Source organism: Dipodomys merriami, unplaced genomic scaffold (genome assembly GCF_024711535.1).
Source record: "Dipodomys merriami isolate MVZ:Mamm:240054 unplaced genomic scaffold, mDipMer1.0.p SCAF_42, whole genome shotgun sequence".
In the NCBI taxonomy this organism is placed as follows: domain Eukaryota; kingdom Metazoa; phylum Chordata; class Mammalia; order Rodentia; family Heteromyidae; genus Dipodomys; species Dipodomys merriami.
The window spans coordinates 4,817,344-4,845,015 of record NW_027205826.1 but is presented as its reverse complement, the minus strand read 5'-3'; the positions used below and the strand labels follow the sequence as shown (position 1 = coordinate 4,845,015).

The following is a 27,672-nucleotide window of genomic DNA, read 5'->3' as shown; positions in this document are numbered from 1 at the left end:
CAGTCACACCTTACCCAGCCGGAAAGCTGCCCTGCCCCCATCTCAGCTCCCTGCTGGGCCCACACAAGCCCCGTAAAAACTCCCCACTTCCAGAGCAAGCATCCAGGCAGAGGGTGGGAGAGGCAGAGAGGCCCCGCCCAGGCCCCACCTCCCCCTGCCGAGGCCACGCCCCCTAAGGCCCCGCCTCCAACTCCGCCCCGGGTCCTATAGGGCCCCGCCCCTCACCCCGCCCCAAGCCCCGTTACAGGCCCCGCCCCACGCCCCGTACAGGCCTCGCCCCTGGCTCCGCCCCAGGCCCCGTACAGGCCCCGCCCCTGGCTCCGCCCCAGGCCCCGTACAGGCCTCGCCCCTGGCTCCGCCCCAGGCCCCGTACAGGCCCCGCCCCTGGCTCCGCCCCAGGCCCCGTACAGGCCCCGCCCCTGGCTCCGCCCCAGGCCCCGCCTCTCCGGGACCGCGACGGCCACAGTCACTGCGCCGCCGAGCAGCTCACGCGGACCGGACGGGGCGGGCGACAGCAGCCCGCGGAACCTGCCGCCCCGTGCGCCCCGCCACCGGGGACTTCCCATCCCGGTCTTGAGTCGCCGCCGCCCGGGCCAGGTAATTGCGACCGGCTCACCCAGCCAAGAGGCCCGGGGAAGGGGTCGCTGTGCCGGGTGCGCCCGCCGGTGCGAGGCCGTCCCCGGTCCCGCGGAGCCGGGGCCGGCGGGAGCGCGCGCGTCCGGAGGCACCGGGGGCGGCGGGGGCGCGCGGGGCTGAGGGGCGGGCGCGGACGCCCCCTCTTCGCGGACAACTCCGGGCGCTTTGCCCGCTTCCGCGCCGCGGCCCCCTCCCCCACGGGCTGGGTGCGGGACGGCCGCGGGGACGGACCGGCGGGAGGGAAGCGCCCCGCACCTGTTGAGCCGGGCTGCGGGCCCCGCTGGGCGCCGCCTGCGGCCGGCCTCTCCCGGTCGGGGCGCGGGGGGGGGGTCGCACCCGTCCCGGGGTCGCCCGCCGGCCCCCGGCCCCTCCGCCCGCCCCGCGCGCTCTGGTCCCGGCCTCACCGAGCTGAGTTGGGAAGGGGTTGGGGGGGGGCCGTGGGGACCCGGAGGCAGATGCTGGGAAGTATCAACCCCCCTCCTCCCAGGTGCACCCTAAAAATTCATCACCCCAGAGCGCCGTGTTAGTTATGTGAGCTCCGTGTCTGACATTTTAAAGGGGACCCAGGGGCGTCTGGAAGCCGTCCCCCTGGACTGGGCCGAGGAGGGAGGCTGGGTCTCTCCACCGGCTGCCATCTGCCCCTGCCAGCCCCGCCCATGTCCCCTTTGATGGGTGCGCGCACTCCTGCTCCCAAAAGGGAAGGATCCACACGGGAGGTCCCGAGCGGGGGGCGGGGGGCAGGGAGCGCTGACACAAGGTGAGACCCCGCTCTGCCAGCTCCAGCCCAAGTCTCTCTCCCTGTCAGCCCCAGGTCTTGAGGAGTGAACAGCCTGGATGTTTGGGGGAGCTGTCCGTAGCTCATGTCTTGGTTTCAGGGCGTCTCAGGACCACGGGCATCCTGGTGACAGGTTGGCTTCCCTTCTTTGCTGACTCCATAGTCAGGCCCTCATGCTGGTGTCGTCTTGCCTGCCTGCAGAACTCCAGCTCTGCCCCCGCTTCTCTGTTAATGAAGCCCCTCAAGGTAGCTGAGCGCATCCACCCCGTGGCTGGGTCCCAAGGTACCTAAAAATAGTGAGGTCTGATGTGCTATGCTATCTGCACCCCAGACTCCTTCTTGTGTGAAAGGCAGCGAACGTACTGAATGAGGTCTGCACGTATTACAGCCACAGGGTTTTATTCTGTGTGTGTGTGTGTGTGTGTGTGTGTGTGTGTGTGTGTGTGTGTGTGTGTGTGTGTGTGTGCGCGTGTGTGTGCCAGTACTGAGGCTTGAACTCAGAGCCTTGTGCACACTCTTGCCTGGCTTTTTTTACTCAAGGCTAGCATGCTACCACCTGAGCCATAGCCCCATTTTTGGCTTTTTTTTTTTTCTTTCTGGTTAATTGGAGATAAGAGTCTTTTCTCTCTGGGCTGGCTTCAAATCTTGATCCTCAAATGTCAGCCTCCTGAGTAGCTGGGATTATAAGCGTGATTCACCAGCTTCTGGCTCACCTATGTATAATTCAACAGAAAGAAGGAACGTGGCCTGCTGAGCGCGGCTGTCAGCAGGGGGAGGACCCCAGCATCCTAGGTGCTGCACCCAGCCCCCTTGGTCAATGATAGAATTGGAGGCCCAGCCATTCCTAAGAGTTTCTAGATTTGGAGGTGTGGAAGGGGCCATGCAGGGGAGAGGTTGGCCAGATTGTTCACACATGGCTGGAAGGGAGTGGCTTTAGGTTGTGGTGGAACTCAGCAATCCCACTGTGTGACTTCAAACCCACAACCTGTGTAATGCTGCTTCAGTCATAAGACTCCTCTGGGAACCCAGCTCCCATGGGGTCGTGAGAACAAAACCAAGTCAGACGATCTTGCTCCTCTCTATTCCAGGAGACACAGATGCGCCCCCTCTGTGAATCCTGGGCTTGATGATGTTCTCTGGAGGTGGCCAGGGCTGCTCACCGTGCTAACTCCACCTGGGATTGGGGTAGGCGGGGGATGGGGATGTGTGTGATGGTGCAGGGAAGGTACCCCATACATCCTTAAGGTGGGAGAGTTTTGCAGGCAGGTAGCTCATAGAGGAAGCTCAGATTTCCAGAATGTGAGGCAGAAGGCCTTGTAAGTTCTGCCTCTGGAGGAGTGGGCACTTCTGGTCCCCAGGTTCTAGCCATTAACATCCGGGGCCTGCCCCATGCACACTCTTGGCCCATTTCTAGGGGCTTACTCAACCTGCACCCACTCTGCCATTCTGTCCTGGGTTTAGGGCCTGTCTTGCTCTTTCCGCTTCCTGTGACTTTAGGGCACCAGGAAGGAAAGCCACCCAGCAGACATCATCCCCACCCAAGCCTAGCCTCGCTGTCTGATGCTTAGTATCTTACATCCATTCCTTTGGCTCATGGCCTTGTACCCACTAATGTCTGGCCCTAAGCCTTAACGTCATGACATGTAGGAGCTTAGAGGACCTTTGAGAGGAGAAGGCAGGGACAAAAGAGCAGAGAGGAGGGAAGGAAAGATTAGGGGTTGCAGCCGAGAGAAGATGGGACTTGGCAGCAGGCTGGGAAGGGAAGCCTCCGTGGGAATTCTCCTTGGGAATGTGGGGTAGGAGGAAGCAGGTGTGAGCTGGTGCTGGGTGGGGGCGGGGCGCCGCAGCACCTCCCCCATCCCACGTCCCTTCCCCCTCCCCTTAGCACGCAGCCCCCCCCCCCCCAGGCAGACCCATATTCTTTGCATCTGTAGCTTAGGCCATCACCAAGATTGTTTCCGATAGTCTGTGGCAGTTTGTTGGGTCAGCAGAAGGAGGAAGTGTTCTGGCTTCTGCGCCTCTGATCGCCTGTCTTCCTTCTGGAGTGCAGATTCCCCCAGGGCTCCACCTGAATGTGTTTGTGGAATTGTGTTGAGGGCCAGGGTCCCTGCCAAGGTCACCCATGGGCCAAGCTCATGGGGTGCAGCGGGGGTGGAGGGGGAGACTTCTAACAGTGTAGAGCACTCTCCTGGCTCTTTATGACCCAGTGATGAAGTTGATAGCTCACTTAGGGCGCTGTGGAGGGCAGCACCCCGACCAGAGGCGAGGTGTGGCCGGCCACAGATAGCAGCTCCCCAGACAGCCTCTCTGTGCTTCCACAACAAGCAGCTATTGAGCACCTACTGTGTACGCAGCGCACTGATCTAAGCCACAGGGATACCGCTGTGGCGCCGCTGGCACTTGGATGGTGATTCTTGTGTTGGGTGTCAGGAAGGCTGTGCTGTGCATCTTAGGTGTTCTGTAATGGACCGTCCCCACGCCTTAGCCGTATACCCACCCTTCACACGCCTCCCATTGTGGCAAACCAAAACTGTCCCCAGATGTCCCCAGGGGAATAAGAAGGCCTGCGGTCAAGAACCACGCTGGGGGGAGGGGGACGGGTACAGCTAGGAATAAAACAGGAAAGAGAGAGAGAGAGAAAGCAAAATCAATCCTCCTCCCTTAGGAGCCACAGACTATAAAGACGGAGCCAAACCATAAATACACTAAAAAGTAAGATGTCCAGTCAGCTACATGGCAAACGTGCTAGAAAGCCAGAGCAGGGTCAGAGTTTAGGGAGTGGGAGAGAATGGGGTGCTGTGTTGAGGAGGGAATTCCAGAAAAGCCTCGTTAGGCAGGTGACAGGTCAGCAGAGAGGCATGTAGGGAGGGGAGACAGGGCTGGCGAGGGAGCAAGGACCCCCGCCCCCCCCAGCCAAGCCAGGAGTAAAGGAAAGCTGGGGAAGATGGCAGTGGCTGACTGGGGTGCCATGAGCTTTCTCCCTGAGTGACAGGAGACTCGGTGAGTGCCCACCCCTGCTAGGCACCAATGCCACCCCGAATGCTTGTTCACACGCAGTCACAGTGGTCCAGGTCTCTCTCTCTCTCTCTCTCTCTCTCTCTCTCTCTCTCTCTCTCTCTCTCTCTCTCTCTCTCTCTCTCTCTCTCTCTTTGTCAGTCATGGGGCTTGAACTCTGGGCCTGGGCACTGTCCCTCAGCTCTTCAGCTCAAGGCAAGCGCTCTACCAATTGAGCCACAGCACCACTTCCAGTATTCTGGTGATTAATTGGAGATAACAGTCTCACAGACTACTTTCCTGCCCGGGCTGACTTTGAACCATGATCCTCGGATCTCAGCCTCCTGAGTAGCTAGGATTACAGGCGTGAGCCACTGGCGCCCGGCCAGGTCTCTGTCGTTCCTCTGAGAAGAGCAAGACTAAAGAGAAGGGATTTGGATAGTGGAGTTGGGGTGTGCACTTGGGTCACCCACATTCTGCTGCACAGAGCAGGGCAGAGTTCACAGCCCCTTCCTTCGCCATGAGTGTGACAGCTAGTCACCGTCTCTACGTGTTACTTGTTTCCCCTGGGACGGTGATCGTTACTGGACTGGGCATTTGGGAGGGCATGATGCGTGCCACGCTTGGGCATGTCTGGGATGTGAGCCAGCCACAAGCCCCAGGGCAGGCGGGCCTCCTGCCCGCTCCTCCCCGCAAGGCCAGTCTTGCACGTGGCTCTCTCTTGCGCTCACTGTGCTGCAGTGGCACCTCGGGAGACATCCAGCCCGGGACCCCGGGAGGTGAGGGAAGTTCAAATGCAGCATTGGGTATGGGGCATCGTCTCCCTGGGTCTTCAGAGCCATTCTGGTGTCTCCTCCTGGCCTCTCCTGGGAGCAAAGCCAGAATCAAAATCAAAATGAAAGCTCTGTGCGGTTAAACAAGGGACTGCTGACACCAGCTCTGCTCCCAACACCTCCTCGCCCCAGGACCTTACGCTTCAATGTCGGACTCTTAATTAGCCCACCAGGCAAGTCCTTGGTGCTCCAATGGCACAAGATGTCTCCCTGGAGATAGAAGTTCAAAAAACAACCAGGAGAGTTGGAAGAAGAGAGCAGCTGGGATAACCAGAGGCTCTCTCTAATAACTGTGTTCTCTTATTTATTCATTTGTGTCAGTCCTGGGACTTGAACTCAGGATCTGGGCCCTGTCCCTGAGCTTTTTTTGTGCTCAAGGCTTAGTGCTCTACCACTTGAACCACAGCTCCACTCCTGGCTGTTTGGATGGTTCCTTGGAGATCAGAGTCTCACAGACTTTCCTGCCCAGGGCTGGCTTTGAACTGTGTTCCTCAGATCTCAGCCTCCTGAGTAGCTAGGATTGCAGGGGTGAGCCACTGGCGCCCAGATGTAACTGTGAACTTAAATAATAACCGTGGTGACAGGGATGCTAACCTGTCTGTTCTTCCAAAACAAAAAGATGGAAGGCCAGAAGAGGGCTCCACTTCCTAGGTGTGCTTTTGGGGGGCGGGAGGGGACACCTCCACTGCCTGGGGTGCCGTGGTATTCTGTGAAGGATGCCAGTAAATGTAAACCTGAGGGGGGGGGAGGGGGGAGGGGGGGCGGGAGGGGGAGGGGACTGTGGCTCACCAGCAGAGGGAAGCTAGGTTGGCGGTGGCATTAGGGTGCCTCCTGGGCTCACTGCCCACACACACCCTGCTTCCCTCACCGGGGAAGGAGACCTAGCAACCTTGTCAGAAGCAGGTTTGGATGACTTTGCTTTGGTTGCTGCAAATGACACTGCACAGCTGTGTCGCCTGAGGCTCGGGGAGGCTGAACAGCTGCCCGTGGTCCACCAATTCGTAGTTGGCAATGCCACCATTTGAACCCGGGTCTCTTCAGGACCCAAGTGGATGGGTCCTTCCTGTGAAAGGGAGAGCAGGTTAGGAACCTCGGGCCTGGTTTGGTTACAGGGGCCGTTTCCGTGTCTGGCAGACGTTTGGGAAATGAGAGCTGCAATTCCACAGCACATCTGAATTGGCAGGAAAAAGAAGCTACCAGAATATAAAACGGGTGTGACCACCCCTCCCCACACACACCCTCCCAGGAAAACTTCTGCCTGGTGTGGGGGTTTCCCCAGGCTCCCAGGACTCAAGCCCTCCCGTGGGGAGGACGTAGGGGTGTCCTCCTGGGGTCTGGACTCGGGTGAGTCTCACGGAGGGAGATCCGAGCCCTCTGATCTGGGCAGAGAGGTGGAGGCAGCTGCTGGTGCCCAGAAAGGAGCCTGGAAGCCAGTCCGACCTGGGGCGGGAGGCTGGCATGGCTCTCCCATGGTGGGGAAAGGCCTCAAGCCAGAGAGAGACCAGGATGCCCGGTCGGCTGGTCAGTCGGGAGTGCCTACCCAGGGAGAGAGTCTGGGTGGAGGGAGCTGGCCCCCACCACGAGGGCCCAGGCCAGGAGGCAGGCCAGGAGGCAGGCAGGGTACCATCCACACAGAGGAAACGGGATCATAGAACAACCCTGGAAGCTGACATTTATCCCATGTTCACACTCATGGCCCGCTCCAAGCCTTTTAGAGATGCACCTCTGCACTGGGTCCGTTTTCTGCTGCCAAGCAGGAGTATGGCAATTCAAACCCAGGAAATGCGTCACCAGCTCCCCCACCCGCCATCTGTGAACTGGACAGGTGGGGTGTGTGACTCGGTGCTCAGCCATGCCTTCCAAGCTTCCAGAGCTCTGAGCCTCAGTTTCCCTAACCCCAACATAAAGCCGCTACCGCCCCAGGGTTGGCTGATGATCAAATTAAAGTTGGGAACCTAGGCAGCCTGCACTCGGAGCCTTCAGCTGCTCACTCTGTGCTCCCCAAGATGTAAACGGGGACCCCATGCCCTGCGCCCTCCCGAGGGCATGGCTGGGAAGGAACGAAGCCAGCAGATCTCCAGCACCACTGCGCTGGTGGACCTGGCCCCAAAGGCACCGACTGCAGGTTGCACTGCTCACAGAGTGACAGATTTCCCGTGCAGTGCTCGATTGGCCTTGTCTAGCTGCTGAATGAATCGATGAGGTCATCTCCATAAGCCTCATTTTATAAATGAAGATACAGAGAGGTCAAGGTAACTGGTCCCAAGTCAGCCAGCTTAAAAGTAGTTGAGCCAGGATTTGAATCTGGAGGGATCCCGTGTGCTTGCTTTGCCCTCCTCTTCCTCTCCTTTCTCCTCCTCTGCCTCCTCTGTTCTCCTCCAATCTGGGCTCTGAACTCAGGCCTTGCCCCTATTGGCAGGTGCTTTACCACTTGAGTCACACCCCCAGACCTTTATCCTTTTGTTGTGTTTTTTTTCAACTAGGGTCTTGCTTTTGGCCTGGGCTGGCCTGGATTGTAATCTTCCTCAACTCGCACATAACTGGGGTGAGAGGCATGCACATCTGTGTGTGCTCAGCCTTTTATAGGTGGATAAAGGGGTCTCATGAACTCTATTTGCTTGGGATGGACTGGAACCATGATCTTCCCAGTCTCAGTAGCTAGGATTACAGGCGTAATCTACCATGCCCAGCTTCCACATGCTTTTTGACTCCTTGGGGTTTGTAAAATGAAAATGTAGCCAAAACATGTAGCATGGAATATCTAGAACATTTTCATCACCCCCGCCCCAAAATGCACCCCATTAGACAGTCACCCTCAACCCTCTTTCCCTAAGGCGCTTGCAGCTACTGATCTTCATTCCCGTGGTTTGGTTTTCCAGGGTTAATTCATATAAATGAACCCACAGTCACACAACGCATTGCTTTCATCTCTCCCTTCCATCTAGCATGGGTTCAAGGCTCCTTTCCATGGCTGAATAACATTCCATTGTGTGGTGGGCTTCCTTGTTTACCCATTCATCAACTGGTGAGCATTTGGGTTGTTTCCACTGTTGAATGTTGAGAGCAAGGCTGCTGTGTTGATTTGAACGTCCACTTTCTCTCCTCCGGGGATTTTCTAGGAATGGAGTTGCTAGAATCTAGGAGAAGGTAATGCCATGTGTAACTTCCTGACACTGTCAAACATTCTTCCCACCATGGCCGCACCATTTTACCTTCAGCATGGCGGCCTCCAACCCAACACCAGTTCTTACCCAATCCCCAGGCCAGAGTCTGGGCCCTGTGTTCCTAAAAGAGCTCTCTCCCCCTCCCCTGGCGGCAGTGAGGAGAGGTGTGATTGGAGCTCCTTATTGGCCATAGTGGAGGTGACCATTTCAGAACCCTACTCGTGTGCGGGCGCCCCCCCCCGCCCCCCATCCGCACAGCTTTGCGCTTGTGGAATACCACATACCGCCATCAGGGCAAGCCCAGTGGGGCCTCCTCTGTGCCAGGCACAGACCTGGGGGCTATCTTGGCCTGACTGGCACACAACCCAGTGTTTATTGCCCCTACAGGAAGTCAGGTACAGAAACAGGAAGTGACTTCAGAGGCCGCTCAGCTGTAAGTAATGGAGCTGGGATTTGGCCTCAGGGAATCCTTGGCTTTTGGGTAGGTTCTTCCCTGTTGTGTGTGCTGTCTTTGCTCTGGAGGCGTTGATGGCCTTTCCCAGGAGACAGAGGATGGAGTCCTGGCCTGGGACTCGGGTCTCTGAGTGTAGAGACTGGTCTGGCACCCTCATACCCCAATTCCCACCTCCTGCAAGGCACCCATTCCAAATCTGCTTGGCTGTGAAGGCATAGGAATAGACTTGGAAGTATAGAATTGTTGCCTGGCAGGCAGAAATAAGGGGGGGGGGGTAATGTCCTTCCTCCTTTTTGACCTCCTCCCCCAGGCCCAGTGACCTGGGTTGGGGTTCTGCTGAGCAGCTGGGGGAGGCAGAATGTAGACCCAGACTCTCTCCCACCCCAGGCCCGTTGATTGACAGCTCAGCAACCCTGTGCCAACAGGCGAGGACTAGCCATTAAGGGAACACTGCTGGGTGACCCCGCTTCAAGATCAATTAATATCAAAACCACAGCCAACATCTCTTCTTTTTTTTTTTTTTTAATCCCCTCCTGCCTCTGTGGAGAGAAATGAAGCGGGAGAGTGTAGAGCCGTCGCTCCCCGCGATTGATTTCCTCCGCTAGCTCTTGCTTCTCTCCGGATGGCGGCCGCAGCGCCTCCCCTCCTGATGAACGTGTTGTTGTGGGCAGCACCAGGACACTCGTCATCCCCAGGGCCCGCAGCCTCAGTGGGCACAGGCAGGAGAGGCAGAGCGCTGGTGGCTGGCTGGAGCAGGCCCTGGGGGCGGGGGGGGGACTGGCAGCCCAAAGCCCCACACCCTGCATCTTGGGGAACCCCAAGGCTTGAGGGACCCCCAAAACTATCCTGGGAAACAGAAGGGAGTCTACCTAGGAAGGCCCCTGCCTCTTCAGGTTGAATGAAATGAACCCCAGAAGACACAAATTCTGTCCCTCCCTCTTGGTTCAAGAGACTCTCTCAGCCTCTAATCTCTTCCTTATAAGACACATCTGGTGGGACTGGGAAGGTGGCTCAGTGGTAGAGTGGTTGCCTTGCATGCATGAGGCCCTGGGTTCGATTCCTCAGCACCACATAAGCAGGAAAAGTTGAAAGTGGTGCCGTGGCTCAACTGGTAGGGCACTCGCCTTGAGCTGAAGAGCTGAGGGACAGCACCCAGGCCCAGAGTTCAGGCCCCAGGACCGACCAAAAAGAAAAAAAAAAGACATCTTGTCACCCATAATTCCATCTTCCTAGGCTTGATCAATGGGACCAGAGAGGTCACAGACCCTGATGACACCATCAGGTGCAGCGAAGGTTCAAGGTCGATACAGTCAATCAACAAACACCTGCTGTGTGTTTTCCCCCTCTTTCCTGATGACTCACCCCATGTACTTCCAGGCCCTAGGGATACAGACTCTGTGAGGTCAAATGATCAGAAGATACAACTTATATCACAGTCATGGAATTGTAGCCAGGGATTATTAAGAAGATGAGGAAGAGCTGGGCACTGGTGGCTCACATCTGTAATCCTGGCTACTCAGGAGGTTGAGATCTAAGGACCATGGTTCAAATCCAGCCCAGGCAGAAAAGCCTATGAGATTCTCATTTCCAATTAACCAGCAAAAAGCCAGAAGTAGAAATGGCTCAAGTGGTAGAGTGCTGGCCTTGAGCAAATAAAAAAAGGGACAGTACCTAGGCCCTGAGTTCAAGTCCAGTATTGGTACAAAATGTGTGTGTGCATAAGAAGAATTACCCCCCCACACTGTTTAAAATTGGGGTGTAGTTCAGTGGTAAAGCACTTGCCAAGCATGCACAAGCCCCAGGATTGCACTGCAAACATGGAGACCAAGAAAAACAACCTTGGAGGCCCAGCATAGCTCTCAGCTAGTCTAGCCTGGCTCTGACCATAAACAAGAAGACAAGTCAATAGCCAGCCAGCCCCTCCGTGCCTGGGAGCTGGCTGCCAGCAGGCTCTGCCCGATGTCCCTCTTCCCGGGGGTTAGCTGCCGCCTGTGATTCCCTGCCCTGTCCTTGCAGCCCGCAGAGCTCCGTGTGAACTGGTATTTGCAGACGGAGGTCAGTTGTCCATGCAAATGCAGAGTATATGGGACATAGCTAAATAGGAAAGTAAAAATAGAACTCTGCAAAGCTGGGAGTGGGCAGGTTTGTGCCCCAGCAAGATGTAGGGGAAAAGTCATGCCAGGGGGCGGGCACGAAGCTGGCCCTTAGCCCTCTCTGCATGGGTGTAATGTATGTGCGCACAGTCAGCCTGGGCTGGGCTTGGGGGAGGGGTCGCATCGTGGACTGCCAAGGCTGCCTGCCTAGGACGCCACATTCCTAACGTAAGAAGACATTGTGTCTACGTCTAGTCTACGCCAGTACTGAAGTATCGATAACACCTCAGGTCATGTGAAGCCAAGTCAGCTGTTGGCGGTCGCTGACAAGAAATAGGTCTGCGCATGTTCAATGCCGCGTCAGTTTGAAAAACACATGTTCACCTGTGGTGGTTTGAATCCACAAATGTACACCCATCCACCCAAGGGATCGCTGGATGGTTCTTTATATGTGGGTCGTCTGTTCTGGTTTATATTGAAAAGTAATTAAAATGAAACATTGGTAACTTTGAAATTTTACATATATATACATATAAATATGACATACATGCGTGCATGCCCCCCCACACACATACACACACACACACACACACACACAACTAGAGACATCACTTGTGCCCATTATGGCATGATAGAAAATACAGAAGAAGGTGGAAAAGTGCAGCAGTGGAGTTCACTGGACACTAATGAAAGGCAACTATACAACTTGTGGGTGGAGACGGGAGGGAGGGGCTGGGAGAGAGCGAGGGAACAGAAGACCCTGTATGAAAAGAAATGGACTCATTGCCTGACCCATGTAATTGTAATCCCTCTGTACATCACCTCTATAATAACAATAAAGTATGTTAATTTAAAAATAAAACCTGAAAAAAAGAAAATAGAGAAAAGTACAGAGTCCCTCCTCTCCTCCATCTATAATTTGGAGTGGGGTCATAGAGTCTGGTCTCGTTCCTAGAAGGGGGAAGAGATGAAAAATATTACAGAATTGGAAACTTCCAGCTTACCAGAGTAAGATCAACCTACACACACACACACACACACACACACACACACCTGTAAGGCATTGGTAATTTCTGTCTTACACAAACTTCTTTAGGAAGCTAATACAACTTTTTTAAAAAGATGCAATTCATATATAATAAAAGTTGCTGATTAAAGGTTTTCAGTTCAATGAATGGGCAGAATTTTCTCCTGCACCTTCATAGCCTGTCCCCTACCTACTAACCTACTCTCTGTACCAGAGAATCATGGGTCTGTTTTCTCTTCCTAAGGTTTTTATCTCCAGCCATTTCTATACCATATATGATCTTTGGTTTCTTAACTTTCATTCTTAACGTTAAGACCCACTAACATTGATATCTAACTTATATCCCTGTTTCTTGCTGTGTTGTAATTTGTTTGGTCCATTTGCCACTCGGGAATGTGTATGTTGTTTCTAGCTTAGGACTGTTATGAATAAAGCTTCCACTCGTGTGCACGTTTTGTGCTACTAGAAGTTTTCATTCCTCTTGGCATCCCATAAAGAAATAGAATCATGGCTTGTATGAAAAGTGCTTGTTTAGCTGCAGCTGAAAACCCATTTTCTGAAGTAGCTGTGCCTTTTCGCATCCTCCTGACCTGTGTAAGAGCTCTGGTTGCTCCAGGCCTTCCCCAACACTTAATATTACCAATCTTTAATTTTTGCCACTACAGGGCAGGTGTAAGGGAATCTCATGGTGGTTGTACTAGAACTTTGATGATGATAACAGATGGAATTTCTGTAGCTCAACCTTATTAATATAACTATGAATGTCATAAATAGTTAATAGTGCATATAGGTTTGTGTATATATGTGTGTGAAAAAGAGCAAAATGTAGTAATATGAGTGGTCTAATACTATCAACTCTATTAATATAACTTACCCATTCATAAATTAGAGGAGGAAAGATAAAGCTGTTCTATCAGTAAGTGCAGAAAAATAACAGCAAAAAAACAACATTTTTTTTTAAAGCCAAGCACCAGTGGTTCACACCTATAATCCTAGCTACTTGGAAAGATGGGATCTGAGGATCCAGTCTGAAGCCAGCTGGGGTAGGGAAGTCCATGAGACTCTTATTTCCAATTTACCCCAAAGAGCTGGAAGTGGAGCTGTGGCTCAAGCAGCAGAGCACCAGCCTTGAACAAAAAGCTAAGGAACAGCACTATGGCCCTGAATTCAAGACCCAATACCAGTACAAATAAAAAAGAAAATAAAAAACTATCTTTTAAGAAACTAGCCATAGTAAACAATTCTATTTCCCCTAACAAGCTGTATTTTCAACAAACATCATAACTCTATGGTCAGGATGTTAGAATAATTCTTTCCAGCATCAGACAGCAATATCAATATCATCCCTTGTATGTCTAAAAGTTCCTTAACAGTAAACCAAAATTTGAAAAATATAAGGTACAAGCAATGCAATGAAAATCATAACGCTATGTAGAAAATCCAAGAGAATCACATTCAGCAAAATGTCTAGACGCAGATCAACGTGCAAAAGTCAAGAACAGTGTAATCAATTCAAATGCATTAACTGTATGTTCAAAGGTATTAAATTTGAGACGCTTTCCAAAGACACTTAGCTAACAATGTGTGTACATCTCTAACCTCTTGTTCCACCTTGTGCCTCAGGAAATGCCAGATTCCAGACTGTACCACCGGGTTCATCCAGCAGGGGGCGAGTCAGCTTGCCCGCTTCCCTGTTTAGTCATTGTCTCTCACCAATAGGAGATGGCCTATGACAGAGAGAAGAGAGAATTGGGGGGTAGGGAGGAATATTAAACAAAATTAGGGAAAATAGCAAATTAGAAAGAATATAAGACTCCTGCCAAAACAACAACTATTGATATCTTTATATTCATCATATCACATGTTTAAAAATCCTTTTGCAACATAGCAAATGGAGTACAAATATATCATATTGCATTTTTGGTTTACGTGCCAGTGGTCCCCATCCGTGTCTCCATCATGACCACATGAGTGGATAAACCATAGTTTATGTAATCCCCTCACAGACAGGCATGTCGGTGGTTTCAAGCTAACACACATCTCTGTGTCTTTTGTCCTTACGTTTATGTTTATTTCTTTGGCAGCCATTCCCAAAAGTACAATCGCTGGAACCAGGAGAAATGAAAATGCTTAACCAAATTCCTTTGCAAGGGTTTCTCTGTTTTATGTTTCACCAGCAGAGTTTGACACTTATCTCAGAGGTGACATTTTTCTAATCACACCTTTTATTCTGAGAACATTGTAGATTCACATGCAGTTGTCATAAATACACGGAGATTTTATGTACCCTGTACCCAGTTTCTCCCCATGACAATATCTTGCAAAACTATAGCCCAGTAGCATTATCTAGATTTTGACCTTAATACAACCAAGCCATACAGAAGGTTTCCTCCCCCAGGGGTCCTCCACTGGCCCTTCTGGTCATACGTGGCCTTTCTCCTCTGCGCTCCCTCCCTCATCCTAGAGAACACTAATCCATACTCCATTTCTTTGTTTTTGTTTTTTCATTTCAAAAATGTTACATAAATGGAAGTAAATTATTGTCAAAACCAATGAAACAAACTTACAGAAGAACCGTAGAAACACATTTTTTAAATTGGCTGGTCTCTGAATTGGTACTTCTCAACAGAAACAGAACACAAGTCATAATAGAAATTAACAAGTTATTTATGTGCCAGATGCTGGTGGCTCACATCTATAATTCTAGCTACTCAGGATCAGGAAGCTGAGAGCTGAGGATCATGGTTCCACACCAACTTGAGCAAGAAAGTTTGGGAGACTCTGATTTCAGTTAACCACCAGAAAATTGAAAAGGGATCTGTGGCACACATGGTAGAATACTAGCCTTGAGCCAAACAGCTCAGGCACAGCACCCAGGCTCTAACTGGGAGGCCCAGGAAAGGCAAAAAAGAAAAAAAAGAAAAGTTATTTATGAACTCATTTACATTTTCTGTCAGATCAAGCTATAGAAATCTAGTGTGTCTTTTACACTTTCTGTGTGTGTCAGGTTGGACCCGCCATGTTTTAAGTGCTTAAGAGCCATGTGTAGTTAGTGGCTGCCATATTGGAAAGCTCCATTTTGGTCCAAGTTGATTTGAAATCAAACCATGAGTCTATATGTCTATATGTTCCCAAGCTTGTGGGGCCTATTTTGGTTCTTAACTTTGGCTGTACATTATCATTACCTTGGAATTTAAAACATTTTCAATTGGGGTCCCAGCCCATCCCAGAGGGTGGGATGAAATGGTTCTTAGAAGCCAGCCAGCGTAGAGATTCCTTTCAGACTGTCTGGATGATACTATCAGATGTCAAAGATTGGGGACCACTGGTGTAAGGGCTTGGGGTTATGTCCTGCCCCATCATGCCAGGTTGTAGGGGACATACCATTCCCTTTCTTCCTTTTAGACCCAACCTGACCTCTGGAAAAGCTGCCACTTTCTTCTCTGGAAGTTTCTGGAGAGTTCTGGACTTCTCAGCCTTGTAAAATCCTGAACCTGATTCCCCACCCCCATCTCTGTTTTATTGGAGACAGTTGCCAAGACTGGTTTGGACTGAAAGGAAGGGTACAGGCCTCCCAACCCATCGCTCCCACCTTACAAAAGTCATCTCTATTTGGTTACGGCAGAAAAGGGTTTATTGCAGGGTGAGCAAACTGCTGGCCCCATGAGATGGAGGCCTGCGGAAAGAGAAGGGAAGGAAGAAGAAAGGAGACTCTCATTGAACGGGATTATACAGGGCAGGCGGAAGGCAGGACCACAGCGGATGCAGAAGTGATCTCACAGCCTGGGAAGGAGGGGGGACCAGGGCAGTGCAGGAGTTGACCTCAGCAGGGGTGCTGGTCACCTGGGTGCTGGGCGGAGACTTCCAGGAGGATGCATGGAAAACAAAGGGGGAGAGGAAGGTCTATGTACAGACTGGCATGGAGAAAAGCAGCCCTTTTGCTAGGCAGCCCCAGCAATCTCCTCTTACTGGTATCTTCCACACTGGCTTTAGCCACCTCCGTGGTCCACTTGGCATCCTTTCTGGGCCCCAGAGTAGAAGTTGCCATTTACCAACAGCCTAGGATCTACCTATGGCGTGTTATTGTCACAGCAACGCTGGCCCCAAACACAGTCCTGGATTATTGATGAGTGTCTGCCAGGCGAGTGCCCAGGACCCCAGCTCCTCCCACTTGGAGGCAGGAGCAGGAAATAGTCGGGGTGGGGGGAGGGAGCGCATACTCCCTGGGGCACTGCCACACTGGCCTCCAGCAGCCCTGCCCCTCAGGGCACTGAGCACGGAGCGGGCAGCATTAGCCCGCTGAGCTTCACGCTCGTCCAGCCTTGTCCTGACTTTTCCAGATCAATGCCCTCGGGTACCCAGCGGCTCTGAGGCCCGGGAGGTGGCGTCGCTGACTGAGAACGCGAGAGAACAGCAGCCCCTTAGCTTCCTCGCCCTGTCACCAGCAATCTCGCAGGGTCCCCTGTGAGGGGTAAAATTCCTCCTTTCCTGTCTTGGCCTGTTCCGGCACCTAGACCTTTCATTCTGGCATCTAGTCAGGAGAGCCGAAGATCTCCTTCAAACACTCTGAGCACCTGGACTTTCTCTTCCTAGAGAGTCAGGCCGCCTCTGCCAGGCACAGCCTGAGGCAGAGGAAGGAACAGAAAGCAGGACCCTCCAGGGTCCTAAGACCACCATCGGGGCCATAGGGGCCAGCAGGCTTGCTCTGCCACATGGGTGGCCTTGGGCTGCTTCCCTAATGGCGACACAGTACGAACTGGCCATTCCTGGCTCAGGTTTGCTCGGGCATCCGTTCATCTTAAGTCACAGGAAGCTAAAAAGCATGCAGGTGAGAACTAACTCCTCAGACAAACACACCAGCCCTTCTGCCATGTTTTCTCTCTGTGTGTATCTAGTTCAAGTTTCCTGCCCTGGGATGGTATATACATCATGTTTCCTTTTTGCTCTACTGGGGGGGGGGGCGGCGGCAGAGGGCTGGAGCTGGGGCTCAAGGGTGTTGTTCCTGGAGCCCCAGTAACCTGTTCAGCTTCTTGGTTCCACCTCTGGGAACCTCTGGAGCAGGGGTAGGGCCTACGGGAGAGGAGCAGAAGTGCAGAGTGGTGGCGGGGAGGGGCGCTAGGGCGAGCGTCCTACATACAGGAATCGTGATTTACAGTAAAATTGCTGGAGGCAGGAAAAATGCTGCGGGAGGAAGTATTTATAGCCATGCCTTCCCCTGCGTCGTAACGGGCAAGGCCACAGCCGATTGTCTGGCGGCATCCTCTCCCTGAAGCCCGCAGCCTTGCTCTGGTGGAGGGCGCTTCTGCAGAGCACTGCACCGCCAGGCTTGGAGCCTCTCTGAAGTCAGGCTGATTTCCCTCCCCGGGCTCCATTCCCTCTCCTCCCCACCCTCCTCTCCCCTAAAGGAAGAATCAGCAGGGGGATAAAAAGATTTCTCTCTTGGAAACACAAATATTAACCCTAATCATGGAGGAGAGCCAGGCACCATGGAGAATAAATAACCCAGCATCCAGCCGCAACCATTGCGCTCCTCCCCTCCCCCTCTCCTCCCCTGCTCAAGCACTATTTTAGAAGGGAAATACCTGCTTGTCCCTTCACCTGGGCCATGTGAAGCTAAGAAGTCTGGACATCTGCAGCTCTCTTGTCTGGGGCCAGAAGCTCAGAAAGAAATGACATCAAAATCCCTTGTATGTCAAGCTAGAATTTGCTTTGGAGATGTGAGCATTTCCAAGATGAGGACCTGAGTCATCTATGGAAACTGACCCAGTGCCAGTCCACAGGAGCCAGGCTGAGACGTGAATGAGAGACCCATGGCCTAACAGATGATGATCCCAGCCCACCCCTCCACCCTACCCTCTCCCTTGTCCATACAGTGGGGTGATATGCATGGAGAAGATGAACTGCAGCAAGTGGGGGCCACTGGTTCACATCCAAGCTACTCAGAAGTCCAAGATAGAATCATGGCCTGAGAAGAGTCTGGGCAGAAAAGTCCTGGAGATTTCATCTCCATAGAGGGGAGCTGAATGTGGCGGTGAATGTCTGTGGGGACAGACATGATGGGAAGCAAAAAGCAGGTGGATAGCCATCTCTTTTTTTTTTTTTTTTTTTTTTTTTGGGTCCGGTCGTGGGGCCTGAACTCTGGGCCTGGGCGCTGTCCCTCAGCTCTTCAGCTCAAGGCTAGCGCTCTACCACTTGAGCCACAGCGCCACTTCCGGCTTTTTTCTTTTTGCTTAATGTGGTGCTGAGGAATCGAACCCAGGGCCTCAGGCATGCAAGGCAAGCACTCTACCACTGAGCCACCTTCCCAGCCCCATAGCCATCTCTTTAAAGGGCCAAAAAGAAAAAAAAATCCAATAATCTATTAGCCAGTATAAGATTGTCTATATAATATTATCTTTATTACCTGCCAACAGTGAAGATGGGAGAATGATTCCCCAGATAAATAAAAACTGAGAGAATCTGTAGGACAAATGTCTGATAAGAAATGCCAAAGGATGGATTGGCAGAGTGGTTCAAGTGGACAAATGCCTACCTAAGAAGTTCTGAGTTCAAACCCCCAGGACTACCAGGGGAAAAAAAGATGCTAAAAGAAGTTCTTCAGCCTGAAAGCAAGTGTCACTAAAAAAGAGAACATTGTTAAAGGTAATTATGCTGCTGATTACAAAAGCCACAATCACTGCATATTTCTTTTCCTTACTGGTATAAAGGTATATAAAATAAACCATATGGATTAGAATAGAATTGTAGTATATTTAACAACAGCACAGAGAAAAGGAGGGAGACAACGTTGTTTTAGAAAAAGGAAATACTGTCAGGCAATAACTGCAGGCTTAGGAAGAAATGAAGACATTAGAAAGAACAAAAGGTTGACATTGGGTATTAGTACCACTGGTGGCTCACACCTATAGTCCTACCTAATCAGGAGACTGAGTTCTGAGGATCATGGTTTGAAGCCATCCTGGGCAAGAAAATCTGTGAGATTCATATCTCCAGTTGACCAGCAACAAGCCAGACGTAAAAGTGAGGCTCAAATAGCAGATCACCACAAACACAAATACACGCACATATGTGCATGCACACACACACACACAGATTGATATAACAAATCCTAAGCCACAAAACCTGTCTACACACATGTGGCTGGCTGTTGTATGTATTTAAGCTTGTTACACGTTGGCTCAATTGAATCCTAAAATCTCTGTGAAGGAGTTGTTCTCATCATCCCATTTCACTTATTCCTTTAAAGGGTTGTTGGGAGGATTCGCTGAATTCATGTGTGTGAGTTGCTTGGAACTTGGCACGGGGCCTGGTCCAATAACTGTCAGCCCTGGGGAGACCACCATGGACAGGATGGAATTACCAGCCCACCACGCGAACAAGAGAGGAGGGTGAACAGCTTGGCCTGCTATCTCCAAAGACCCCCATAGCCTGGATCTGAGAGATGGCCACTGTCACCAGAATTAGATCAAGCCTGAACATTTTTCCTGTCTCCATCTATTAAGACACAGGGTACAAAATTGTTTTCCATCGCTCGCCGGTTTTTATCGCACCCTGTGGCCACAAGGGGAGCGAGCGTTAGATGCTCAGCGGGAGCTGCTGGAGGTGTGAGCTGGAGGAGGCGGTGGCAGAGCAGGCTTTTAATCACCAACAATTAAGACTTCATGTCACTGAACGAAGGAGCCCGCAGCCCCCACCGACTCTGCGTTCCATCTCCGGGGAGAAGGAAGTGTGCGATGCTGCTTCTTCTAAAAGGTGTTTGCGTTTCAGAAAATGCTAGAACAAGACCAATCTATTCCCGTGGGGGAGAAGGTTTGGGTAGTGGTTCTTTGTACTGTGGCCCTGCTGCTTGGTTGGACGGTGGATCCCACGGTGGGGCTCTGTGCTGCGGTGGGGTACCATGGCTACCGTAGCTGGTTGGTGACATTGTTGCAGGATGGAGAGAAAGCTTGTGCCTACTGGGCAAGGCGGATGGTCAGGTTTGGCACACCGGTAGTCAGAGGTCCGAAGGGGCAGAAAGCTTTAGGGTTCAGATAGGTTGATTCAAGAACTCATTTCTGTGTCATGAAAGAGGAAGGCAGATTTTTTTTTAAATTTGTGGATTAAATAGAAGGGAGGGTTTGTTTTCATCTTTCTATAGAGGTGAGAAGTGAACAAATTCGAACCTGGATATGAGACAGCATGGAGCCTGGCAAGACTATTTTAACCCAAATTGCCACTAGAAATCTCTGTCTCCATCTCCCTGCTCTTTCTCTTCGTCTCTCATTTTATAAGAGATTTGCCATTTCTGCTGGTAGATTTTCTGCACTGCATGTTTGCTTTCTTTCACTAGCTTATGCGATTGTATTTCCTTCCTCCCGTTTTATTGTTGTTGTTCTTTTGTCTTGTTTTTGGTTTTGGTTTATGTTTGTGCCAGTGCTGGGGCTTGAACTCAGGGCCCGGGTACTATCTCTAAGCTTCTTTTGTTCAAGGCTAGCACTCTACCACTTGAACTACAGCTCTACTTCTGTCATTTTAGTGGTTAATTGGAGATAAAAGTCTCATCAGACTTTCCTACTGGGGCCAGTTTTAAACCACAATCCTCAGATCTCAGCCACTTGAGTAGCTAGGATTACAGGCATGAGCCACTGGCACCCAGCTTCCTAATCAGATTTTGTCTGAAAGTGTTTCTATGTTGCCTTCAATGCTGAGAGATATTTTTACTGGATATAAAAGTTGATGGTTGTTTCTTTAAGCACATTAAAAGTGTCATTGTCAGCTGGACAGAGGTGGCTTACACCTGTACTCCTAGCTACCCAGGAGGCTGAGATCTGAGGATCTCAGCTGGTAAAATTTAGTTTTGTTTTTCTGGTAGCTGTCACCTCAGAAAAGACTTCCTGCACCAAATCATAAATTAAGTTTTAAAGACGAATAACAGTCTATGTTATTTTTTTTCCCCTAGCGTATGATCCCTCCCGGATTCTCTGTCTAAAATGTCGGGCCATTTACCCAAGCTACCAAGGCCCTCCGAGCTCTTTTCAATGCCATAGATTCCCATTTTGCACCAAGACCTTCAAGGCCTTGGCTCCACCCCTAGTCCCACATTTCCATATTCCATGTGAATAGCATACACATTACTTCAAGTGGAAAAGTTGTACAGAGTGTTGGGCGTATCTAATGTAATTTATCTTCCATACTTTGCCTGTAAGATCTTAGTTTTCTTGGTGTCTTCACACAGGTTTTTCACATTTAATCCAACTGTTCTGGTTATTTTCAGCAGGATGATTGGTTAATCATGGCCAGAAATGGCTATTTTGAAAATGGCTTTTTATAAAATTTTCCATTGATGGGTTTATTTTGTTTAGCATGATCACACAGTTCAAATTGTTATAGCTGCACCATAAGCATAAATATCTGGTATTTTCTACTCATCTTCATCTTCAAAAGAAGTTTCCTGGCTAATTACAAGTGTTTCTCTCTGTAAACTATTCTCAGAACTATGAGCTATTTTCTAAAGAGGCTCCATTATATAAGATTCACAGAGATTCGTTTGGAGGTGATAGCTTATTACATTGTCTTTCTAGCTAAAATTATGATGTGTTATCTCACTTCCCAATCTTGTTTAGTATTTGTCAATAGTTGTAAGATTTGTCCTTATATTGTACCAGCATGTGATTTATTTTTTTATTTATTCATTATTTTAAAAAAAAAATTCTTGATGGCAGCCTGAAAAAAAAAGCACAGATATTTGGTTAGTAAATATAATCATTCATTGCTGTTGACAATAGGGAAATTTTCAGAAACAACCTAGCTGTTTCACAGTAGGAAAATGGCTATCTCAGTTTTGGTATATGTAAATCAGAGGTATTCTGCAGAGCCTCTAAAAATAGTTCAGAAAATATTGATAGTATTAAGTAAAATAGAAGCAGGAACCACACTGAGATGTGCTGCATGGTCCCATTTTTCATACATAGAAAGAATTTAATTTGCAGAGAAAAAAAAGAAAAGCTACCAAGCAAGCAAGAGTGAGGATATAATTGCTATTGTAGTTTCTTGGCTAGTGCTACCTAATTCCGTGGCTCTCCCGTGGAATCTCCCATGAGTCACATATTCACGTCTGTGTCTTTGAGAAACATTGTAGATGCTTCAACAAAGTCATGGTCATCTCTGTCTCCAGCTGGACTTCTGCTAGCAAGAGCGGTGTCCCTTACTGGTAGTTCATGATGCTTCCTTAATCCCTATCACTTCCTGCCAAGTCCAGGATGGGAGGGGTTTTTATAGACACTGACTTCCACCACAGGAGGTTTGGGGACACTGTGTAACAGGACCATGCCAGAGTTCTGTATTCTCTGTTCTATAGTCTGAATTCCTGGCAGGCAAGGCTGTGTTTTGCTCTTAGTCTTGGGGGCAGAGTGTTTGAAATGCAGAAAGCATCTTCCTTGAGTCTTGCTTTAATCTAAGGGTAGTGACCCCTTGCCTAGCAAAGCGCAGGCCCTCCAAAGAGCACCAGCCATGTGGCAGAGAGCTTGGTGGGCTGGGCAGGAGAAACAAGCCCTCCCGGGCACCCTGGTCAGCAGCTGCATGACCTCTGAGTAGAAGGCAGTTTCTCTAACTAAGAAGGACCAAGTTAGGTGGTTTCTAGGATTGAGGTGACTCCCTTCTGAGCCCCTGCTGTGCTGGCCAATTAGCAGTAAGAGCTCCAGATGTGGGTGCTAATACACCATTTACAACCTGTCTGCAGAGGGGCTACTGACCACTGGAAGACATTCCACATCATTCCACAGAGCCGAAAAAATAAAACAACTAAAACCAAATCTCTCCACATTAATTGATATGGAAGTGACAGAGGAGACAGGAAGGCTGAACATTTTCCAGGGGGTGGAAATGAAGGAAGTTCTCATCATGGAGTAATTACCATAATGAGAGGTATGTTGGTGATGACCTGGAGGAAAATGAAACAGTGGGAGCCATTTCACCTCTTTTCAGGGGCACAGTTACCTGACCTACGCTGCCCCGGTGTTTACCTCTCTCTTCATGTGGAGTTGTTACTTTCTGATTGCAGCATTGTACAGAGAGGGCAAGAGTTAGCCCAGGTTTATTTGATTACACAGATTCCAGGCCCAGACACACCTTGGTTCCGTAACATATGGAGGAAATGAGAAAATACAACTTACATGAGTAAGGAAGCTATTTGGGTAAATTCTGTGTGTCACATTACCTGGAAACCTAATGGGCTAAAACACCAGCCACTTAGTTTTGTCTGTGATTTGGAGGCACACAGGAGCTGGGGAGCGCTCAGCTGGGAAGTCCTCTTGTGGGCTTGCTCACGCAGGGGCAGTCAAATGTTGACTGGGGCTGCAGGCATCTGAACGCTCAGCCCAGCTGGATGGCCATCTTGGATGGCTCCATCCCCTGCTGGCAGGTGTCGGAAAGCTCAGCTGAGGGTGAGCCGGAGCATCTACACCCACGGACGCGGCATCTTTGTCTGTCACAGTTGGGGTGTCATTAATACGTTGTGGTTAGAGGATAGAGGTGCTGCTGGATATCTTGCGGGGCCCATGGTAGCCCCGGACACAAAAAGTTGTCCAGCCCCAGTAGACAGTAGAGAAATCCTACTCTAAAGCAGGGTGACCTCAGGATTTCTTACACGGCCCGCCTTCCCGAGTGAGCCCCAGAAAGGCAGGGGTAAGCTGCACCACTCCGCATGACCCACCAGACCCTCAGCATCACTGGCTGCGCAGCTTTTGATTGGTCAAGACAGTCACAAAGCTGGGAGCCTATAATCACACCTATAATCCTAGCTACTCAGAAGGTGAGATCTGAGGATTGTGGCTCAAAGCCAGCCTGGGCAGGAAAATCCCTGAGACTCCTATCTCCAATAAACCACTAGAAAAACCGGAAGTGGTGCTGTGGCTCAAGTGGTAGAGTGCTCACCTTGAGCTGAAGAGCTGAGGGACAGCACCCAGGCCCAGAGTTCAAGCCCCATGACAATTTTAAAAACAAACAAACAACAACAGTGACAAAGCTGTAAGCCATGGGCCTACAGATCACACACCTATAATCCTGACTACTCAGGAGGTGGAGATGTGAGGAGCGAGGTTCAAAGCCTAGGCAAACGAGTCTGTGTGACTGCATTTACAATTAACAAGCTGAATACTGAACTGGAGGTGTGGCTCAAGTAATAAAGCATAATCATGTAAGCTGAGCAAAGGCCTGAGTTCAAGGCCTTGAGTTCAACTCTCATACTATAGCACCACCACCCCCGCCAAATCTGTTCAAACCTGTGAACTACAAACCTATCCAAGCCCCAAGGGGAAGAAAAAACTTAGACCTCAGTTCTCACCGATTAAAGAATGTGTGGTCATTTTTTAACCACTAGAGAAGATGCTGCAGACAGCCTGGTCAGGGGCAGGCAGGGCCACAGGACCGCTGACGCTGTCCTCTGTCACCAGTTGGTGACACTGAGTCACGAACCCACTCAGCAGAGCAGCGGCTGTGGCTGGTTCTGAAGTCTGGTCAAAAGTAGTCCCCGCTCCCCAAACCTTTCATCACATTGTTGTAAGCTAGCCCAGTCGTGAGAAACAGAGACGCCACCTTTGGAGAGGTCCAATTGGGAGTCTTTATTGGAAAGCCACGGACTACAGGCAGACACCTGTCACAGAGACCTCAAATACACTCAATACTGTTAGAAAACTGAGCCATGAGAGCAGGAGAGGAAGGAAAGCAGAAGAACAATACCAACAAACCAGATCAACAGTGGAGAGCTGAAGTGGGACCCCACGGTAAGCAGAGAGACAGGAGACAGCCCAGGAGGCATGGTGCCACGGCACCTGAGCTGGTCTGGTCCTAAATAGAGTCAGGGTCAGGGGTCAGGGGCACAGGAAACTCGAGCATCTCAGAGTTCAAAGCACCCCACCCCCGCCTGTAGGAATCCAGGCACGCCAATCACCTGGGAGGCAGGTCTTCGCCTTCCTCCACCATGAAGACCAGATGGTGTCAGTTAAATCCCAATCCCTGTCCACATGTGGCCAAGATGGCTCTGGCCAGCCCCATTTCCGAATCACTCCTGGGATCAGATCCTGGGTCCGTGGGAAACTGAAATCAGGTGACCGCATGTTAACTGTCCTTCCTTTTCTTTTCTCCTTGCCACATAAATGCCCTCCACCCTCACACAGCTCCCTAGCTGGCCATGCACAGGCACCTGTAACCTTAACCTACCTCTGAACCCCCGAGCACTTTATCTCGAGTCCCTTTATTATTGGCTTGGGCAAGGAAATGTGCCATTAGTGATTTAATCTCCACAAGATATTTCTTCCTAATTGCTAGTCACCGATGATAATTAGCATCTGCTAATGCCTGATAATTAACAAGCTAATACTTAGAGGTAATGGCACGGGGTAATCATCTTAAATAGCTCAAATCTGCCAAGCTCCTGGGTCCCAGTTTCCAGTGTGACACTGTATTTTGGCATCTCAAGCTCTGCAGAGTGTGTGTGTGTGTGTGTGTGTGTGTGTGTGTGTGTGTGTGTGTGTGTGTGTGTGTGTGTGTGCGCGCACACACACATGCTCGCATGCTGGTACAGGGCTTGAACTCAAGAACTCACAGTCTTGCCAGGTTAGCACTCTACCACTTGAGCCATACCTCCACTTCCATTTTTTTACTAGTTAATTGGAGATAAGAGTCTTATATTGTTCTGCCCTAGGGCTGGCTTTGAATTGTGATCCTTAGATCTCAGCCTCCTGAGTAGCTGGGATTACAGGCGTGAGCACCAGTGCCCAGCAGAGTGCTGCATTTTTATTTATGGGGACAGTGGTGGGAGAACTGATCTCTCTAATCTTTAATTTCCTTTTCTTCTCTGGCTATAGAAACAACGCTTGATCTTTTAGAAGCCTCGTTGAGCACAGAAAAGTAAAAGGCACATAAAACATACTTAATTGTACTACATATACGCATCAACCACCAACCTTTTGGTTTATTTCTTCCCCATCTATGAATATTTGACACAATCAAGCTGACTGTGTGGTTTTGCCATCAGCTTGGCTCATCGACCTTTCAGGAGAAAGATTTTCTCACATCATAGCAACTTATATGAAAAAATGTCTGCCTCAAAAGAAAATGCAATGAATGGATGATGTAGAAAAAGGAATAAAATTGGATCAGAGAAAAGCGATAGGAGAGCAAAGACTCAAACACCTTTCCTTGATGAGGTGGAGCTGGAGGCATTTCTGACCAGAGCATCTCCAAAGCTTTGGTCTCCTGAAAGCTAGGCGGAAGAATATGGGTGCATAGACGCACGATTCCATAGGAAAAAGACTGGACAGCCAGGAACCAAGATGCTGATAATGGTAGTGTTTTCAGAGAGGAAAAAGAATACATGGGCTGGGGACTTTGCTCAAGGGATATGAATGTTTGTATCACAAGTACAAGGCTCTGAGTTCAAACCCCAGTACTGCTGAGAGAGACAGAGACAGAGAAAGAGAGACAGACAGAGACAGAGAGAGAGCTACAGGTAGTTTTCATTTCATATTATACTTCTCTATGCAATGCAGAGGAAAAAATGACTGGATCAGCATTCAAAATATTTCCCTTTCAAACTCTCATCTCTCTAAATAACAGGCTGGCTCGTCTACCTACCTGAGCCCCCGAGAACTTCATTCCCTTATGTGTGGGCTAAGTCCTTCCAGCTACAGGGTGGTTTTCTGACTCACCAATACTGAGTCATAGGGTACCACCAAGACACAGCACAGGAGGTTCACCTAGTCACAGCCCGTAGGACGCCCAAAACATCCAGCAATGAGAATTTATAGAAAACTTGGCCTCTTAGGAAGAAAATATTTCAAGGACTTTCCTGATTCCCCCACCCAACCTTCACCCCAACTTTACTTGAACCTACTTGTAATAACTTCAGTAGGAGACAGTGGAGTCCAGGTTATAGACTTTGCATTTAGACCTACTCTAATTAAATCCACAGTCTGCCACCACCACCTACAATGTCCTGCTTGGCATCTGTAGGCCTCAGTGGTCCCATCCATGAAATGGGGTTCATATTACCTACACACGGGTTAGAGTGGAGACCTGGTGAGACACCACACAATAGAACTTTGCTCAGTGCCTGGTACTGAGTCAATAGTGTTATTGGTACTCAGTCAATAACATTATTTATTTAGGAAGAAATAGGACATCATAAAGCATAAATATAATTTTATGGTTAATATAATTTCACAGTGAATCTCCGTCATTTTCACCACACATGGAGTTCCATCACTATTATATCCTGTGGGTGGGGCTGTGTCTCTCCAGGTTTTCCTAACTCACCCCAGGTTATTGGGTCTGACGTGGTAGAGTTTGGCCGGCAAGGTGACCTTCGGCCTCTTCCTTGATGTCCTGCTTTTATGGATTCAGATACAATCTCCTCTCCACTTTCATCTCTCCAAATCTCCGAGACCTGACTCTTTCTCATGGCTGTCAAGCTGAACGCTAACACCGGCTGCTCAGCTTCCGCCAGACACCAGCTGTCACGTTTCAGGAGCGTGGATCTGTTCACTCGGCGGGAACCGGGGCTTAGCCCATTGTTGCCTAATAATAATACTTTACCCCGGGACAGGGCTTTAGAGTTCTACAAAGTGCAGTCGTATCCACATTGCTGCTAATCCCTGTGGTGATTTGGTGGAGTGGACAGACCGGGTCATCTTTTTTCTCTTGGAGGGGCAGCAGGATTCC

General features: G+C 50.2%; 1 protein-coding gene across 1 annotated transcript in view; it reads left to right on the top strand.

Moving 5' to 3' along the window:
• Positions 1-491: 491 nt before the first annotated feature.
• Cacng5 (calcium voltage-gated channel auxiliary subunit gamma 5) overlaps positions 492-27,672 on the top strand; it is a 39,491-nt gene continuing 12,310 nt past the window's right edge. Inside the window, exon 1 of the mRNA XM_069993280.1 lies at positions 492-597. The gene's annotated coding sequence lies outside the window, so the exon portion shown is untranslated. The remainder of the gene's footprint in view (positions 598-27,672) is intronic.